This window comes from Macrobrachium nipponense, chromosome 47, assembly GCF_015104395.2.
Source record: "Macrobrachium nipponense isolate FS-2020 chromosome 47, ASM1510439v2, whole genome shotgun sequence".
Classification (NCBI taxonomy): Eukaryota; Metazoa; Arthropoda; class Malacostraca; order Decapoda; family Palaemonidae; genus Macrobrachium; species Macrobrachium nipponense.
Genome location: NC_087222.1, coordinates 11,566,899 through 11,586,623, shown reverse-complemented (window position 1 = coordinate 11,586,623; position 19,725 = coordinate 11,566,899). Strand labels below are relative to the sequence as shown.

Genomic DNA, 19,725 nt, shown 5'->3' with positions numbered 1-19,725 from the left:
GAGTCTATCAGCTCCCCGAAATGTGCTTGACAAAACTTTCAAGATGTCCAAAAATTATTTTGCATATAGCCCCGAGATTTAGGAGATGGGGAAGCCATGTCAGCCGAGCATCAAAACTCATCCCTAAAACCCATGTTTTCATTAACACAAGCTATTCTTTGGCTATTTACATATAAATCTGGATCTGCATGTATCCCTCTAATTCTACAGAACTCATGGCTACAGTCTTTGATGAAAAAAATCTAAGACCCTGCATTTCAGCCCATTTCACTATCTTATTTATTACTACGTATTTGAAGATGACATTTAGCTACTGACATACGTGCAGCTGCAAAAGATAGAGAAAAGTCATTTAAAACAGTGTGTGCATAACATCAGCAGGTATTTGCTTTACTATGTCATTAATTGTTAGAGCAAAAAGTGTCACACTTAACACACTACGCTGAGGAACCCCTTCTTGTTTACATACTTCAGACAGAAATGCTCCTACTTGTACCTGAAAATAACAATTTTTTAAGAATAGCTTAATAAAAATAGCTAATTCTCTTAAACCATATTCATGGACTACTTTCAAAATTCCATACCACCAGGTAGTTATCATACGCCTTTCTAAGTCTAAGAAAAACCGTAATAAAGTGTTGCTAGAGGCTAAGGCTTCATATATTGCAGACTCCATTCTAACTAAGATATCAGCAGTGGATTGCATACCACATTGGGCTGAGGAAAAATAGTTTCCTCTTTCTAAATACCACACTAAGCAAGCATCACCATTTCTCCATCAGCGTACACAAACAAGGTGTTAGGGCAACCGGACAATAATTTCCTACAAAAGAACTACCCTTTCCGGGCTTGATGAAAGGAAGGATTCTTGCTAGTTCCCAACATAAGGGGTAGTACGTTTCATTTCAAAAATTCAGTTTATTATACTTAGGATAAATCTTTTAGTAATCTGAGAAGGGCTTTGATCATAGAATATGAATTTTCATCAGGACCAGGAGCAGATTCTTTTAAACTTTGAGAGAGCCAATGCAAAATTCTCTCATATTAATGGAATAGTATAAGACTCCTCTTAATTGAAGCGAAATCAAGATAATGCTGTTCCATTTGTTTTCTGTTGTTTGCATTTGGTTTCTCCTTATCTTTCTGAGATATTTTAGCAAAATGTAGGGCAAACTCATTTGACACTACCTGCCTTTTATTTTATTTTTAACACAGGCGGTTGGCTAGGTACAAACTTTCCTGTTATTTCCCTTACTCTCTTCCACACTATTCCACACTAATGTGATGGGAGTTTTGCAATTTATGAAGGAAATGAGCTTACTCCAAGATTTTCTTTGTGCATTTTTAACTTTAAATCTAAACTTTGCCCTAGCCTTATGAAATTTTACCAGATAGTAACTTACATTTCTGTCTTTAAACCTAGTAAAATAAAACAAGATCTCCAGAGTTCTATGGGTTTCATGGCATTCTTTTGACCACTATGGTACTGTCGATGCATAAATAGACTTGATGTTCTTGGAATTAACTGAAGTCCAGCTGCAAATAAAGTAGTTATTACAATTCAATAGCATCCTCAATGCATTCAAATTCCTTTGCTGTAGCTTCCATTGAACTACGCTCTTCAAAATTTGCCCAGTCAGCTCTTTTTACATTCCAATGAGTAATCTTGGGCATGGAGTACTTGATCCAGTGCTGACAATTGGAAAGTGATCACAACTGTGCCTATTATCAATCACTCGCCAACTGAAGTCCATAAAAGCATTGGCACTACATCTTGACAGGTCGATGGATGTTAAAAGTACCAGTCAGTACATGGAAATGGGAAGGTTTCCCAGTGTTCAGAACACCAACATTTCACTTTCAATAATGGATGACAGGCAATTTCCTGTCTCATTACTAATTAAATCCACCATAAAGGATTTCTTCCATTCATATCACCTAGGATGATGAAAAGTAGAGGAAGCTGTCTGATGAGACTACAGAAATCAGTACTATGGAAAGCTACATTTGGTGGAAGGTATACAACACAAATCGTACATCTCCGAGCTAGAAACACTTGCACTGCAACAGCTTGCAAAGAAGAATGAACAGGAAAATCCTTGTATGGAGTATCATGGCAAACATATGTAACATATAAAGACTGATAATATGATATGTATGAGACATTGTTGTATGTCACATGCTTTGACATTCCTTAGAAATTGGGGAGTCATATTTTTAACTTCCCTGGAGACTGAGTGTCTGAGCGACAGCTTAAGAATGCTGATATGCCTTTTCTCGAGATGGTGTGACATTAAGATCCTTACCTAAGCAGGTCAACGTTCCTCCTGTAGTTCTCGGCATTCGTCAGAGGTGACTTTGAAACTGGATTAGAGCAGTTTTAGGGTGTGAACGAAGGGTGTGAATTCGTGCGTCCGTATGAGCTATGTCCGTTCATAATAGCATGTAATTTGCCAGAACCAAAGAGACCGTTACGAGGAGAGAAGGCAGATGCCAGGATGGCTCTGCGAACGTTTCTTTTATTATGTGAGTGAAACTGGCTGGAAATGGGTAAGAATTACTGTGCTTTAACCAAAGGTGTGGCTTGACTGTATTTTTGATATTTTGTAAAGATGTTCTATTTCATTTAATCTTTTGACATTGTCTTTACAATTGTGTATGCTTATCAGAGTGTTCTGTATCCTAACAGGTGGTTCTAGTGGAGGGAACAGGTGGTTCTGGTAGGGAACTATATTCTGGAGAAGAGATAAAATGGTGTTTGACTAATTACTGAATAGACTGTTAATTTACCAGGGGTTGGGGTTATCTGAGTTATCTGAACTTTGAGTTATCATTCCCTTTAATCATCATGTAAGAATCTGAGCTATTCAATTAATACTTTGCTTTTAAAATAAATGTCTATTTATGTAGTTCCGACTCTGATTTGATGACCTAATGAAATAGAGAGAGAGAGAGAAGAGAAGGGAGACGAGATAGAGAGAAGAGAGAGAGGAGAGAAGAGAGAGAGCGAGAGCTGTTGCTAGTCGAGAGAGAGAGAGAGAGAGAGTGAGAGTGAAGAGAGAGAGAGAGACGAGAGAGAGAGAGACAGCTGTTGCTAGTCGGAGGAGAGAGAGAGTGAGAGAGGAGAGAGAGAGAGAGAGAGCGGACTGTTTTTTCAGAGTGAGAGAGAGAAAGTGTTGCCAAAAGCCAGTGCCAGCCGCTATTGCTTTTGCTACCAAAGTGAATAACATAGGCGGTTGGCCCTGTTATTAGTTGGTGGGCAGTGATGTTTGAACGAAAAAAGCCTTTTGTAAGATTGGTATCAGCTTAAAAATGCAGTTTTCAGAGTGTCTGGTTGTGGTAAAGTGTTATATTTCAGTTACTACGTGAGAGGGAAGGACAATATCCATCTGTGGGGATGTGGTACTGAGAGAAACAAATTGAATTAGGATCAGCAAATTCGCCCATCCCGAGACGCTCCCTAGGATAAGGACTTAGTCTAGCTTGTGTGTGAATGATTGGCGAGTGCTTTTGTGTAGCGCGGTTTGAGGAGTGCGTTGTGCCAACGAGATTCGCATAGATTCCGAGATGAATGTTCTCCATTGAGGGCGTAAGTGTTACGGTGTGTTTTTTTTTTTAGGCCCTGGTGTTTTTTAACTTTGTGTGTGAACCATTTTAAAGAGGCAGTTCAGTTTACCATATATTTCCCTCAAGTAGCAGAAAGTGAATAAAGTTTTATCTTAGCGCATGTTTAGAAGACACGCCTTGCGTCTTTGTTGATTCGTCTTTTTTTAAATAAACATACGTGTGTATATGAAATTCATACATGCGATACTGTTGCTTGAATTGCATTCTTTGCCTTGGAGACCGTGCCCAATCGTTCTTACGCAGTCAGTACAATTCTTGCTGAACGACAGAGGGGTATTGCAAGGGGAGGGTAGTGGTGTCTTTCATGGAGGGTGAAGCTCTTTTTTTTTAGTAGGGGTGAACTTCTTTTTTTTTCTGTGTCGGGGCAATGGGGGCGAGTTTGGCCGTGAATAGGAAATTTCAATGCCATGGAATCAGCTGATAACGTCTGGGTGATGATATGACATGCCTATAGGGTTTTTTTAGAAAGATTTTTTCTTTCTCTTGAGTGAAGAGAAAAGAAAATGAAATGCATATGAATGTGGTGCAAGTTTTCCTTATGCTTTGAACTGCATCCTCTGCAGCTGCCCAAGGGTCCAGCACAGCTGAGAAGAAAATCTGAAGATTTCCGTTTTGCCGGGTGGCAAACAGATCCACTACTGGACGTCCCCATAGGTAGAAGAGCCTTTCCACCATGTCTGGGTGTAGAGACCATTCGGTCCAAATCACCTGATTCTGGCGGCTGAGCTTGTCTGCCACTACATTCCTCTTGCCTGGAATGTATCTGGCTGACAGCTCTACCGAGTGAGCTACAGCCCACTCGTGCACTTGCATCGTCAACTGGTGCAACGGAAGGGACACTAGGCCCCATTTGTTGACGTATGCCACTACCGTGGTGTTGTCGCTCATCAACACCACTGGGTGTCCCATCAGTCGTTCCCGGGACTCTTGGAGTGTGAAGGTGCCTGTTATGATGGTTCCACACTCCTGCAACCAGCAATTCCTCCTCGGTTGATGCGTCTGAGAGGGGGAGTGCACAGGGACACTCCTATTAAGAGGTTCCTGTTGTCTAGCCACCAGGCCAGGTCCTCCCTTACTTCCTCAGTGAGACGAACCAGGAAGGATTGTGGATCCCGTGCCTGTGACAAGCAGTCCTTTAGTCACCACTGAAGAGACCGCAGGTGAAGACGCCCGTGAGGGACTAACTTCTCCAGTGACGACAGGTGTCCGATCATGACTTGCCACTGCTGAGCTGACTGTTCCTGTCGAGACAGGAACCATCTGGCTGCCTCCCTGAACCTGCTGATCCGCGAGTCTGCGGGGAAGACTCGTGTTGCTACCGTATTGATCAGCATGCCCAGGTACTTTATCCTCTGCTTGGGCTCGAGATCTGACTTCTTGACATTCACCACGATCCCCAGATCGCGGCATAAGTCGAGGAGTTGATCTCTGTCCTGTAGCAATTGCGAGGGAGTTCGCCAGGACCGACCAGCCAATCGTTGAGATACCTCATCAGACATATCCCGACAGAATGGGCCCAACCCGACACCAGAGTGACACTCGTGTGAAAACCTGTGGGGCGGTTGAGAGACCGAAACAAAGTACCTTTAATTGGTACACTGTCCCGTCGAGGATAAAGCGGAGGTACTTCCTGGAGGACTGATGGATGGGTATTTGGATATACGCATCCTTTAGGTCCACCGAAAGCATGAAATCGTTCTCCCTCATGGAATCAAGCACTGAGCGTGCTGTTTCCATCGTGAACCGAGTCTGGCAAACGAATCGGTTCCAGGGAGAGAGATCTATCATCGGTCTCCAAGCCCCTCGTAGACTTCTCCCACTAGGAAGAGTCGGCTGTAGAAACCTGGCGACTGATCTCGTACAATCTCCACAGCTCGTTTGCTCAGCATGGTCTTGACTTCTTGTAGTGCTACGTCCATAGCAGAACCGGGAACGTAAGTCTGAGGGTGGACCGGATGTGAAGTGAGGGGTGGCCGTGACTCAAAGGGTACTAGGTATCCCTCCCGAAGGACATCCACTACCCAGGTCTTGGCTCCATAGCACTACCAAGTTGCCCAATGGCTCACCAGGCACCCCCCCACTTCCGGCAGCAGGTGAGGGGTAACGCCGTCCCTAGCGTTTCCCTCTCTTCGGCTTCCGCTTGGCAGGTCTCCCACAGGAGTAGGAGGCCTGGGAGGAGGGCTGACGCTCACTCCTCAAAGCAAAAGATGAAGGCTGGGTCTTTCCTCACAAAGTTGCTCGAGACTGCCCAGAAGTCTTCGAGACTGCCTGGGGAAGAGAGAGGAGGAACCCAGCAACAGTCCGTTCCATAGACCCAGTGTCACCTCTCGACCGGCCGCTCTGGTTACCAGGTTGGCCCACAGGTTGGCCGTCTGGTGGCGAGGTAGGAGATGGCCTACCTCCCCCAGTACTGGCAGAGTCTCCCTAACACCAGTCTTCCTCGGGAACAATACCTCCCGAGGAGGCTGTGACTCTGGATACTGTAAGGGACCACAGATCCAGCCAGGAGATGGCCTGGAAGGCTGCCATGGCAGTTGCTTCCAGGGCCGATGCCTCTTGCTGTGAGAACCAGAGGTTCTCAGCCAGCAGGTGATGGAGAGGCACCCCTAGAGTTAGCCTAGCTATCTCTGGGTCAACCTGCTTGGTCGGCAACGGATCCACTGATGGCACATAGAAACGCCGCTGGCAAGGCAGAGGAGGGGGAAGCAGCTTGTCCGACCTGCTGGACCTAAGCGAATCCTCTTGTCCGGAGATGAAAGCGATCACCTGGCCCAGCACACTGTCGGCTAAGGTGGACCCACCATCGCTCTGGGTTCCTTCCTGGGACCCAAGAACGACTCCAACCTCGATGGAGGGTCGGAAGGAGCAACCACCGATCCTTCCCTGAGGTCGTTGTGCTGACAAATCAGCTCAGTGACCTCTGAAATGGATCTCTGTATCTCGGGGGTGATCACGTCCTGAGGCGATGGACCCTCAGATCCATCCAGGCCGATCACCTCCCGGGACACTCTTTCTTCAGGAGGAAGAACCTCACCAGACCCCTCGTGGTCTCCTCCAACAACTTGCGCGTATGACATGCTAGGTCTAAGGACAGAGCCAGGATTGTAGGCTCTTGTGGCATGACTGTGAGGAGCGCACTCCTCGCCATCACCCCTGCTCGCCTCGCTCCTCCTGGTGCAGAACAAGTAGGTTGAAGGGACAGGTGAGGTAGACCTGACGCTACAACCCTGCCTGTGGCGATCGAGCTGCAGGTCTGGACCAGCGGTCTCCGTGTGGAGAAGCACTGGACCGAGGACAGTAGTGTCGGCCTCGTGCGTCAGGGGAGCTGCTACCAGTCGTGCAAGCCGTCCGGTCCCGGTGGGAGTGAAGGTCGGGTGACTGGTAGTGTCCACTGACGCGGTGAGAGCGAGCACCGTTCTCTCGATGCGCCACGGTACTGGGGAACCTCTTCCCAGCCTCGATAAGTGGACGGTCTGGTGGGACCGTCACATAAACCCTGGGAACCGGGGGATCGCCACGAGAGTGATCGCCATCCTGGCAAGAGTCGCCTGAGCGACCCTTGCCAGCCTTCCACTCCGTGCTTGGGTCCTGACAGTGAGCATGCTCAATGGTCTGGACCCTGGCTGCACGGTCACTGGTAGGTGATTGTACACTCGGTGACGCTCGTGAGTAAGCGGCCGAGACAGTTCCTGGTCCGGAGGTGGAACCTCTGGAGCCAGGAGCAGAACGGGAGGACCAGCGGAAGACCCACCTGCGGGACAGACCTTTAGAAGTCTCTGTGCGAGACTTCTTAGAGGGCGGCGAGGCCACCTTCTTCTTCCTCGGCTGGGGGGCCTTGGAAGTCAAAGAGGAAGAGGCAGCAGAAGACGACAACGAAGACGACGACACCTTCCTCTTCTTCCTGGACTTCTTCTTCGCCAACTTCCTCAGGACAAACAGGTCCTCCATCCAGAACGGAGCTGGGGCAGTTGGGGTAGCAACACGGCCCAACTGCACCTGTCCGGAGGAACCTCCAGAAGGAGCAGCACTACCCTGGGCAGGAACGGAGACAGCAGGAACAGCCACAGGTACCGGTGGGCAGTCAAGCAGGGAGCTCTTCGGGTACTCAAAGTCAGGGGGCGGGGCGAGGACAGCAAACCCGGGAGGCGGAGGAACCATCTCAGCGAGCGCCACACCTACTGAAGGTCTCCACCCGTGGAGGCAGACACACCTGGGGAAGCAACAGTCGGGTTAATGGGAGAGGGGGGGTTCTCATTCGCTCAAAGGGAGAAAGATCCCACCCTGAACAGATCGAAGACCCCAAGTACAACTCCAGGTCAGGGTGTCGAGTTCCTTCCTCTGCGCTCAACAGATCGAGCGAAGAGGCGGAACAGGACACATCCCCGAAGGGGAGAGAGCCATACGTGGGAGATGGCTAGGAGGGAGGAAGGAAGACGATGTGTCTGTTACCAGAGGTGTCGAGGGAGAGCTTTCCGACGACACCTTGACAACTTTACGTGGTTTCCTCCTCTTCTCATAGTGCTCCCACTGCTCCTCCGACCAGGAGATACAAAAATCACAAGGTATGGCCCGAGAGCATTCACGCCCTCGGCACTGCATACACAAAAAATGAGGGTCCACAGCATCGCTGGACCTGAATGCCCTACACTTACGGCCTCCCACTCCAGGGCACACTCTCCGGTTGGATGGGGGGCGAGGGGGCTTCTCCACTTCATGGGCTTGCATGTCTCTAGCTATGCAAATCCACAAATAATAACAAAAAGAATAAACAAAGTACTTTCAAGTTCACACACACTAAGTAATACACCAAGAAAAAATGCAGAAGTAAGTAGCTCAGTGTTGAACATCAATGAATCTCGCGACAGAGGTGGGCAGAGAGGCGAACACACGTCTACACCCGACAGCAGTAGAAAGCAAAGTGGTATGTTTACCTCTAGTCGGGCGGGACTCGCGACCATCGGACAAGCAATTATACTACCGAACTACCTTGTTAGTAAATCTTATGACCGGTCCAGCTGGCGCTGAATAGTAATTCCTTATGTAAAGGACCGTGGGTTTGTATTACGTGTCGGAACAAATCAAAAGTAGGTTCTTAATGTCTAAGTGAAGTAAACAAAATTGCAGAGGTGCAAAATTATGTGCAAGCAAGGAAAAAAGAGTGGTGCCGTACTGGCGAAATGTTTCTGCCAGACAGGCAAGATTTTGTCATTACATATCGTACATGATATACATGATACATAGGGAGGTATATAAATGGACATGAAATATAAGAATGCAATACATATACGTAAACATTCATATATCGTACTGAATGTTTCTTTCATTTACCTACACCTCCTTCCCCCTTCACACTCGTAGTACACTCTCAAGCAGACTCTTTCTCTCCGTGCCTTTGAGAACGACGTGGGGACAATGGGTGAATATCAACAAAGGACGGCTTTTCCTGGTCCAAGCAAGGGGCCACAGGGGAAAGAGGGGATGGGTCAATGCTAGGGGGTGGCACTGGCTGAAGGAAACAACAGTTTTGCCACCAGAAACAACCAATAGGGAGATGAATTTCATAATCCCTTAACCTACTGAAACTCATGACTACCCCGACCTTGTTCCAGTAGCGAGATGTTGGGTCTTGGATCCGTACATGCTGTCCAATAGTCAACCTGGGTTGGGGGCTGGCATGCTGATTGCACTGGGTCTTAACCTGCTCAGCACGGGCAGCAGCACAGGAGACAGCACGACGTTCACAGCCCTGTCTTGACCTGCCTCTCCTCTGAAAAGGATGCATGACCTAAGAGGTCAACCATACAGGATTTGGGCGGGGAAGTGGCCTGTGAAATGTTGCCAGAGGGTACCGTTGTCAGGATGAGATGCGTGATTGACTTCATGGTGGCCTCGGCATGACCATTCGATTGTGGATAATATGGGAAGGTTACCACATGTTGGACTCCCCATCGCTCCATGAAGTCCCAGAACTCGTTACTGGTGAACTGTTGTCCTCCACTAGTCCTGAGAAGGAGAGGCTCACCAACTTCCTGGAAGTAGCAGCAGATCCTGATTGTATTAGGAACAGTAGTATCACCTTTGCATGGGACAACAACAGGCCATCCTGAGAGTCGGCCAAGTATGACAAGAAAGGCTTTTCCAGTGATGGTAAATAAATCTGCTGAAACCGACTCCAAGGGCCTCGTGGGGTTGTCATCATTCATTAATGGTTCCTGCTGCTGGGTTGGCTGCAATACCTGGCATGACTCGCAAGCTGCAATTGTGTTGACAATGTCCGAGTTGATACCAGGCCAGAAGACAGCCTGTCTTGCCTGGCACTTAATAGATTCCATACCCTGATAACTATCATGTAGGCGGGACAAAGTGCGGCCGCGGAGGGCGGCAGGAACTATAACTCTTGCTCCATACAAAACGAGGTCACCGTCAGCGTAGAGCTCATCCCATATCTTCCAGTATGGGAGTAAGGAGTTATGCAGATCATATCTGTTGGAGGGGAATCCTGAGGTGATATAGTCGAGTAGGTGAGTGTAGACAGGGTCTTCTCTTGCTGTGTCTCGTAGATCATGAGGAGTCCTGTTGGTATCTTGAGCTGTAGACTTTCCTGAAGAGGTGACAGTGTACATTGCCATGTCTGTTTGGAGATGGGTAGCAGAAGGGGCACCTGTGATTTTGTCCTCTGGTGCAGGGTGGCTAACTGGGGCTCCAGACACAGCATCAGGAATGTTCAGAGACTTGCCAGCATGCCCCACAGCTGTGAACAAATGGGGCAAAATTTTCTCCTTATGACCCTGGAGGCGAGGATTCTCAATGTCACTGATACTTGTAACCACTTTTGTGGATGGTTGGGTGGGTCAGCACATCTTTAGCCTAATTTTCTCAAGTAAAAAAATTAATGAAACATATGGCAGTGCACAGTACTTCTGAAAATTAGACGAAGTTTGAAACATTAGTGCCCTAGTGGCATGGAAATCCATATGTTGGTTTAAAAGGGGTTCATGAAAAACAATGAAATGCGTAGTAGGCTGTGTAACCATATCCTTTCACCTGTTACTGCCTACCAGGTGGATGGGCGGAGCTTCATGACGTCATATTACGAAAGTCTACGTCAAAAATGGTTTTGGAATCCTCTTTTGGGATTTTCTCGGTTCTGGAATCGGCAACTTCATTTTACTCTATAAATACCAAAACTATCGAACCTAGGTACTAAATAATATTTGCAAAAATTGAATAGGGTTATAAAATAGACACTTGCCACCTTCCACCTTTATCCAATGCTTTGATAAAAAGTTATTGCCGAAAAACAGCCTTCCATCGGCTCTGTATCCCTTAGTAAATGTTGGAGACAATAAAAGGCTAATACAACTTCCAGGTTTGTTTTATTGTCAGCCCCTCTCTCCCCTTGCTAGAGAGAGGGGGAGGACTAGCATCTAATAATCTACTCTAGATTATGGAAAAGGCAAGTGACTTCCAGGGGCTGGTACTGGTACCATGGGGATCTGTGTAACCCGGTCTATGGAATCCGGTGAAGCAGTAGAAGGAACTTTTCTGGCCAGGGAAGGTAACTTCCTGGGACCAGTACCAGTAACATAGGGGCCTGTGGAACCCAGTGCAATGGTTCCCATTCCCGTAGACAAATCAGGAGAGCAAACGAGAGATCCCTTAACCTTTTCCATGGAAGACAGATGACCATTACAAGCCCTATGGGTCTTCATACAGCTGGGAAAAAACAGCTTCTTCCTCCCCTTGATTCCACAGATAAGAAGGGGAGGAGGTGTAGGCACACGAAGATGAGGATGATGAAGTTACTCTGTGACTCCTTCTCTTTTCAAAGGGAGTGGAGAAGGACCTTCCCCAAGGGAAAGAATTCAGAGGCACACATCATAGGAACCAACGCTGTGTTTGAGATCAAGCCCTCCAAGGAAGGCTCCCACAGGGGGCCTAGGGAGAGCCACAACTCCCCAAAGCTCCTCAGGCTCCACCACACCTGCAAGACAAGTCAGGTTAAGAGGAGCACTCCCTCTTCACCCTGAGGGGGAATTGTCCCCCCTCAAAGTCATACTGGGTCATAGACCACCACGCCAACTCTCTCCCAACAAGGCAATAGGAGACAGTGAAGGGGAGACAGCTCCCTTAGGAGTGGCAACAACAGGACACCATTTGGGTGAGGGCAGGAAGGAATCAGAGAGAAAACTTGGCATCACTGGAGGTGTGTTGCAATTTGAAGATGCCAGAGAAACCCTCTTCTCTTCCTTTCCCAAGCAAACTGGACCCTTGTTCTGATGGCCAAACACAACACTTGGAACAAGGGCTAGATTCCCCACACACATTTTCTCCACTCTGAAGATCTATCTCAAGGAAGGAGAGGAAGCGATGCAAGGTCTGTCGTTGCCAAGGCAACACCTCATGTCACACAGCTTTCCCTCCCTTGGCTCAGATAAGTCATGGGTTTGCATTATATCAGTATATGCAAAACAACAACTACGGTCATATATCACAAATATTCACAAACAAAAACAGAAAATATGGTAAGTCAAATGGCCATTCAGGCAGAGGAGACGTTTACACTCAACGACAGCTGAAAGAAAAGTGAGTTTGTACCGACTGGTGGGCAGGGCTCCCATCCCTACAGCTGGTAGCTAACTACAGTGTCTTGTTTATAAGTTAGACAGCCATTACCAGCTCACACTGTAAGTAATATCCTAATGTAAAGACCAAAGGTTTTTTGTATTTGTGTAGGAACAACACGGCATTAAGCCACTGATTAGCTATTATTCCGACTTACACCAGATCTCCACCTACAACAAACATTAGGAACGGATCTCTGTCATAAGTTGGGGACTGCCTGTCCTCTCATATAACAGACGAAGGTTCATACCCTCGTAGGAACAAATGATTTTGTTTTTTTCAATTCTGATGCCAAGAGAGCTAAGCCTAAACAGCTGGAAAACATTCTTAACCTCACGAGTTAAACTTGAAACCATAAATGAATAACATTACTCATAAATGTATAAATAATCTTCTAAATACTTACAGAAAAATAAAATGCACAACAGTCTTAACAAATTTCCAACAAGACCAAAAAATAGTTCCTTTCGACAATTATGGACTGTAACTTTAATTTCCAAGGACCTCTCAACAAGTCTGCATTTGGTGCTTCACGAATTATCTGCAAGATAAAGAAACTGATCATTATAAATACATAGGAAGTGCACTGGGGTTACATTGGTACACAGGTATATTAATGTTTTCCCCAGTAACAAACAATATACAATGTCCTGGAGGCTAAAGCAATCAGCATACAGCTTTTTTCCATCAGAAATCATAATTTCAGCCCATATCCCTTGTCATGTTCGAGTCTTGCTTCTGGCAAATATTGTCTGAGATAGGCTAAGTTCATGTCTGCCTAGGCTAATTTTGGAATCAAAACACTACTATTGGTTAAATTAGCCTATGATTCTCTAATTTTAAGGTCAATTTGGCATATAATGATATTTTTGTAAGTCTGTAAAATGCATAAAATATTGGCACAGTATATACTATCCTGCAAATCATCAATATTACCAATAAATCAAGTAAAGAAAAGAGACTATTTAGTATGATTCATGTAAATTTCTTTTCTGGGCCTAACCTGTGTCGTCCTGTGAAATGCTCCCATAGCACTCATTTCTAAGGTATAAATATTGCTAAATATACTAGAGAAAAAGCCATATGGATATGCCAGGGCTATACCCGGCTCGCTCACCCTTAATAGGGTGTCGGTATGGAAACTGGGGCGTGTGAAACCACTACCAGAGGTCCCCTGCCAACTAGTCTCTTCCTTTCTCAATTTCCCCCGTTCTAAAGAGGAGCCGTCCCAAGGTCATCTACCGCCCACTACTGCTACAACTAGAGTCCCCTCCAACATTCCTTTAATAGCACTTTCACTGTTTACACGTGTGTGTTGTTTTGGAAGCTCTTTTTGCTTATTTTGAGATGGCTGAACGTCAGGAGACTCCCGTATCTAAGTTGAGTACCGCAATTATCAATTTTGCACTTTTTAGGGTAGCGATGTTAGTTATAAGTATGTTTAGGCGTTGTTATGTAGCGGGAGCCCCGCATGACGCCGCTCCTGAGTCAGCCATTACATGCATCGCTGCCCGCAAACATTCATAACATTCATGACGACCTTCAATTAGTCCCCCTATTAATTGTAGTCGCGTTCGATGGTTAGATTAGCATTTAACTAAGAATTTATGCTTTACATATCATCATCCTGACGTGAGAGCTATATCCTGGCCTACCCGACCAGGCCTCATTGGTTTTGGAAGGTAGGCTAGGCTTGGGATCCCTGTTATCCTGTCCTTTACGGCTGGCTTCCCAACCTGATTCGTTGGCTGGGCGATTTAGCCATTCCCTTTGTCCGTATGCTAGACCTCCAAATAAAGGAGGCTAGTTCATCACCTGACCAGGTCGAAATTCGATTTTGGAAGGTAGATTGGCCCTTATTGTGGCCTATGTACAATGTCCTTGTAGCCACCCTGGCCTACCTGACCAGATCGCGATTAAATTCCGATTTTGGAGGGTTAGGCTAGCTGCTCAGAGCCACCCTGGCCGACCTGACCAGATCGTTCCGATTTTGCGAAGGTTAGGCTAGCTACTCATGAGGACTTTATTCCTCCCCCCCCTTCCTCCCTATCCCCTCTCGCGTCAGGACTACTGGTGTTATACTATATTATATCATATTATTATGTCTATTTAGTTCTAATGCGTGTCTATTTATGAAACAGTTGGCCTATAGGCCTTCTGTCCCTGGTATCGGTTGGTTCACGACTTCTCGGAGGGTTGTCCCACCTGGCCGTTTTTTGTGACCAACTGATCACGAGTGGGCCACTCCTCTAGGCGACCCACTTCGGTGGGGTGACACAGCTCGCCATATGCTACCCTCGGGCAGTTTAGCTAGAGCCTTATCCCCAGTAGGGGGGAGGGTAGGGGTTACAGTCGGGGGAGCGGTACATCTCGTCACGCTCGGTGGGTATGGTACCGGGGTGTCCACCGTGGCGAGTCCTGGTTGGCCACCTGGCTCGTCGGGATGGTATACACCGCGTTGCTACCGCGTTCTCGCCACCCTATCCACAGTCTTCTATCCCTTGACTATCCTCCCACCCCGGCGGGACCGGAGGCCCGGCAAAGAGTTCGTTCCTATTATAAATACAATAGCTACGATCCCTTATATGATCAAGTTCAGGCCTAGGTTTTACCTATTTTCCCTGTTCCGATCCCATGGAGCCGGACCCGGAAGTATAAAGATAGCAATGGGGTAGGGACGGGGTATGGGGTGGATGATAACAGACAGAGCTCATGTATAATAGTTTTAAATTAGCTTAAGTTCATCTTTAAGCATGCTTCCGGTCCGTTAACTACGACGGGCAACTTCCACCCTGACAGGTATTCCAGGACTGGAGCACTGTGTTCCCAATTCCCTAACTCCTCTCCCTGTTTTCAAACATTCTTGTTTAGTACCTCTGTTCCTCACTCCGGTGGGGGCGGACAGTGGGCTAAGAGAGGCGATTCTAGGCTACTAGGTAACGCTTCTCCGGTGCCAGCGGATTCAGGCCAGGTTCATCCTTCCCCTGGTTCTGTTTGTACCAAGCCTATCTTATTATAAGATAATCATGATGAAGATGATTAACTAGGGCCTGGAGCTTCTGGGAAGTAGGAATTTGTAAAATTTAGTAGTAGACACGTATTCCGCTGGGATCAATCCCAGCGGCTTTAGATTTACGATGCATGCCCCGCCGGATACGTCTCAGGCGAGTCCATATAGTGATACTCATGTATCATTTAACTTACAGATGGTACGCTGTCAGGAGACAGGATGCACGGCGATTTTGCAGCAGCCGTGCGGGCATGAGGTCTGCAGATCTCATGCCGGATGTGCAGTCGAGGTGGACGACTTGCTGTCCGGGTGCGAAGTGTGTTACGCCTTAGTAACAGACCTCACTACTGAGTCGGTAGGTACCATTCTATTAAATGATACAATGAGAATTATAATGACGTATATTGAATTACGTAGATCATTATCCTAGGATAGGACTTGATGTAGCTATCTCTTGCAGACCCCCCAAGCCATCAAAGATTTGGCTCTTACAACCCCTCAAGGTCTGGGTAGGAGGATTTGGCCGGCACGTCAATTCCAAGCAACCTTACATGCTGTCGGAGGAAATGTGCTCGCTCATTTACCCCAACGCGAAAATGTTGGCAACTGTAGCGGCGGATTTGGCAGCTCTGATCATAGCCAATATCTGGGAAGAGACCCAGGCCCTGCCATAAGACCTGGAGGGTTTCGGCGAGGAGGTCCTCGAAGAGGTGGCCATCAACTTGGACCACGAGCCCATGGTTGTCGACAACCAGGATCAAGGTAGGGAGGTAAGTGAGGCTGGTAGTACGCAGGCTAAAGTTCTGTCCTTTAGCCCGTCTCAATCCTCTTCTTCCTCTTTCCAGGGGTTTACCGGGAGGCCCACGACTACTAGGGACAAGTCGGGCTCGGTAATCCCTAAAGTAAAATCTTCTAAGGAGACGCCTAAATCTATTAAGAAGTCCCTTCCAAAGCCAACAAAGCCAAAACCTCCTAAAACGAGCCGCACCAGCACATCATCAGCTCCCAAGCCGGTGGTGGACTGTAAAAGCTGCTCCCCCACAACAGGGTCGAGAGCTAGAGGGTCCAAAGCCAGACCTCAGGAACCTGGCTTTGACCCGGCAACGTTCTCTGGCATGCTCATGCAGGAGATGGGGTCCAGGAGATCTCCTCACAGCTTGTTTCTAGCCTAGAAACGTCGGGACAATCTATCCAGTCCCTGACCGAGAGGCTACAGAACCAGGAGAGCTTGATGGCAGAACTCCTCCGGTCCGGGCACTCTCAGCAACCCTTTGTAGTACTGGACGCCTCAAAACTACTGCCCTTTAAGAATAATAACCCATGGCGGCTCACAATCGAAGGCTGTGGAACCTGGCCAGTTGAAGACTTCGAATTCTACCCGCCGGGTCTCCAATTCCCCTTCCCGGGCTATGTGCGATTGATAGAGGAGGCACTGATAAGGGAGGATAAGGTCCCAAAGGAGACCATTATCTTCCCCAGAGACCATAAAAGCCCATTCACCATGTTCGTGGTAGGGATGACACTCCTACTCCTTGCACCTCCAAAGTGGTAGAGCTGACGCTACAAGCAGCTAAACACCTTGTTCTTAGAATCAGACAAACGAGAATCTACGCTTCGGCAGTATGATTCAGCAGTAAAGAAGCTAGCCACCTTCCTAAAAGACTCAAAGGTACGGACAATGACTACGAATCTGGCAGTTTCATTCTTTAGGACCCTGTTTGAAAAAGGTCTAGCAGCTAGTACTCTACTACAACTAAATCTGCCTTAAGGAAAATATTCCAGTTTGGTTTTAACATCGACCTGACAGATTCGTATTTCTCGTCTATCCCGAGAGCTTGTGCTAGGCTAAGGCCAGTGGACAGACCTCATACGGTCTCCTGGTTTCTAAATGATGTACTTAGGCTAGCTTCAGACACTGACAATGAAGCATGTCCTTATATAACCCTTCTCAGGAAGACTTTATTCCTAGTAAGCTGGCCTCAGGAGCCAGAATATCTGAACGGTCGGCTCTTTCCAGAGAACCAAATCATATTGATTTCCTCCCATCTGGAGAAGTTCTAATATCCCCAGATCGAAAATTCTTGGCAAAGAACGAGGACCCACAGAATAGGTGGTCCCCGTGGAAGATTGTCCCACTTCCACAGGATCTATCTCTATGCCCCGTAAACACGCTGAGATCCTATCTAAATAGAACTTCCAATAAGTGTTCAGGTCCTTTATTTATTAGAGAGAATGGTGGAACTATCTCCCTGAAGGCAATCAGACAACAAATTCTGTATTTTATCAAACAAGCCAATCCAGAATCAATTCCACATGTGCATGATATCCGGGCGGTGGCCACCTCAGTTAATTACTTTCATCACATGAACTTCCCCCCCCCCCCCCCTGATGATCCTAAAATATATACGGGCTGGAAATCACCGACAGTATTTAAACGTCACTACCCAAAGTCTTTAGAGGCCCTTAAATACCCAGCAGTGGCAGCAGGGAACATTGTTTCCCCTAATACAGCCTAGTTATTATAATATGCCTAGTCTTAATAGATTATAACTTCCTTTTGGTACTTTCTCTCCTACCTGCCTCGCTTGTAATCCCTACCCTTTACCTTGGTTTTTCATCTGGATTGCACATTTGACCCACTTTTGTATTGTACATATTTAAATAATAGTCTATTGTATATAAATACCTTGTATTACTTGGTGTTGGAATCAACCTGACCTTACCAGAAATTTGTATTTTATACCATTGTATATATTTCCATAGGGTAAGGACTGTAGAATTATGGAACTTTATTAAAATTACTGTAGAATTGAGGAACTTTATGAAAATACTGTAGAATTAATTAAAATTCTTTAATTTTTCCTTCCAGTAGCTTTGTTTACACTATATATCCAAGCTTGTGGGGCCAAGTGAACCCACCCCTCTATCTTCCTCACCCTAACTGGCCCAAGCTTGGTTGCTATTTTTCAGGAATGTCGGAGGGGACGCTATTCGTAGCAGTAGCGGGCGGTAGATGGCCTTGGGACGGCTCCTCTTTAGAACGGGGGAACTTGAGAAAGGAAGAGACTAATTGGCATGGGACCTCTGGTAGTGGTTTCACACGCCCCAGTTTCCATACTGACACCCTATTAAGGGTGAGCGAGCCGGGTATAACCCTGGCATATTCAAATGGCTTTTTCTCTTGTATATTTAGCAATATTTATACCTTAGAAATGACAATATGTCCAAAATTGCATTTTTCCTAACTATACAAACCTGAAGTCCTTTTACAATAGGAAGGTTACTAGGGGCAGCTGGATAGGTCGTAAGCTTTCGAACAAGGGGTTCGGTAGTTAACTGCTTGTCCGACAGTGCGCGCGCCGCACGACTGGGAGGTGAAGAATCACTTTTGCTTAAGGCCCAAGCAAAAACTGCAGAGTGAGGGGTGGCATGAGGTGGGACTATGTGTAAAAGGACCTCAGGTTTGTAAAGTTAGGAAAAATGCAATTTTGGACAAATTGTCATTTGTTCCAACACGGGGAACAAACCTTTCGGTCCTTTTACAATAGGAAGACTCACTTCTTGGTGGGAGGAATCTGAATCTTTTGTGAACAGACTGGTGTTCGCCCAACCTTGGAATGCCTCCCTGGTCGTAAGAGCGAGGGAGGGATCCAAGCCTCTGTCCGATTGATCGGGGTGTGCACTGCAGGATCAATGGTCAGACCTCTGGACCAAGTACTAAGAGAGAGGCAAGCATATCTCTTCGTACCAGCAAGCAAGAACTTGTTCCTGTTTGCAAGAGGCAACATAAAGTTATGGGTTTGTCTCTTGTTGGCTTCCCCTTCCCCCCCCCCCCCCCCCCTTTTTGTTGGGGGAAGTGGTGGATATTCGCTCCCATCCCTAGTGAAAGGGATAGGATGGGCTCTATCGAGTAGCTCACCTGCATCTCGTCCATATCCAGCAGGGTGACGACCGTATCCCTCTACCCACAGGTAGAGGGGGAGAAAAAGATGGGAAGAGGAGCCAGTCACACTCTCATTCACTCATCCATTCTTACAGTCACACCAAGACTCGATGCTGTTCAACCTGCGAGGGTATGGGTTAGCTACACAACGTGTTGAGCAGCCACCACGGGTCCCAAGGAAAACGATCCAAGGACCTGTGGGCAATATCCTGAAGGTAGAAGGAGGTGCATGTGGTTTGGTTGGACCAGACCCCTGCCTTCAGTACCTGCGCCACGGAGAAGTTCTTGCGGAACGCGAGGGAATGTACTTGCTTCTAGGTCATCCCGGTGCTAACGAAGAGGCGTCAACACTCAGCCTGGGATGTCGAGTTTCTTCAGATAGCGCCGTTGAACCCTCACAGGACAAAGCAGCATCTCCTTCGCATCAAAGACAGTGAAGTCCATTAGGGATGGGAAGGACTCGAACCGATCGTCAGGGACCGAAGAGTTCCGAGTCTTCGCTACGAAGTTCAGTACAAAA

At 47.0% G+C, this 19,725-nt stretch overlaps 1 protein-coding gene and 1 long non-coding RNA gene across 3 annotated transcripts in view; both read right to left on the bottom strand.

The window, feature by feature from the left end:
- Positions 1-13,281, bottom strand: part of LOC135204712 (zinc finger protein OZF-like) — a 489,243-nt gene extending 475,962 nt beyond the window's left edge. The window contains exon 1 of one of the 2 annotated variants that reach the window (XR_010312308.1): positions 12,659-13,281. The gene's annotated coding sequence lies outside the window, so the exon portion shown is untranslated. The remainder of the gene's footprint in view (positions 1-12,658) is intronic. The other variant, XM_064234864.1, reaches the window with a different exon arrangement.
- Positions 1-19,725, bottom strand: part of LOC135204716 (uncharacterized) — a 435,779-nt gene that overhangs the window by 339,564 nt on the left and 76,490 nt on the right. The gene's annotated exons all lie outside the window — the stretch shown is intronic.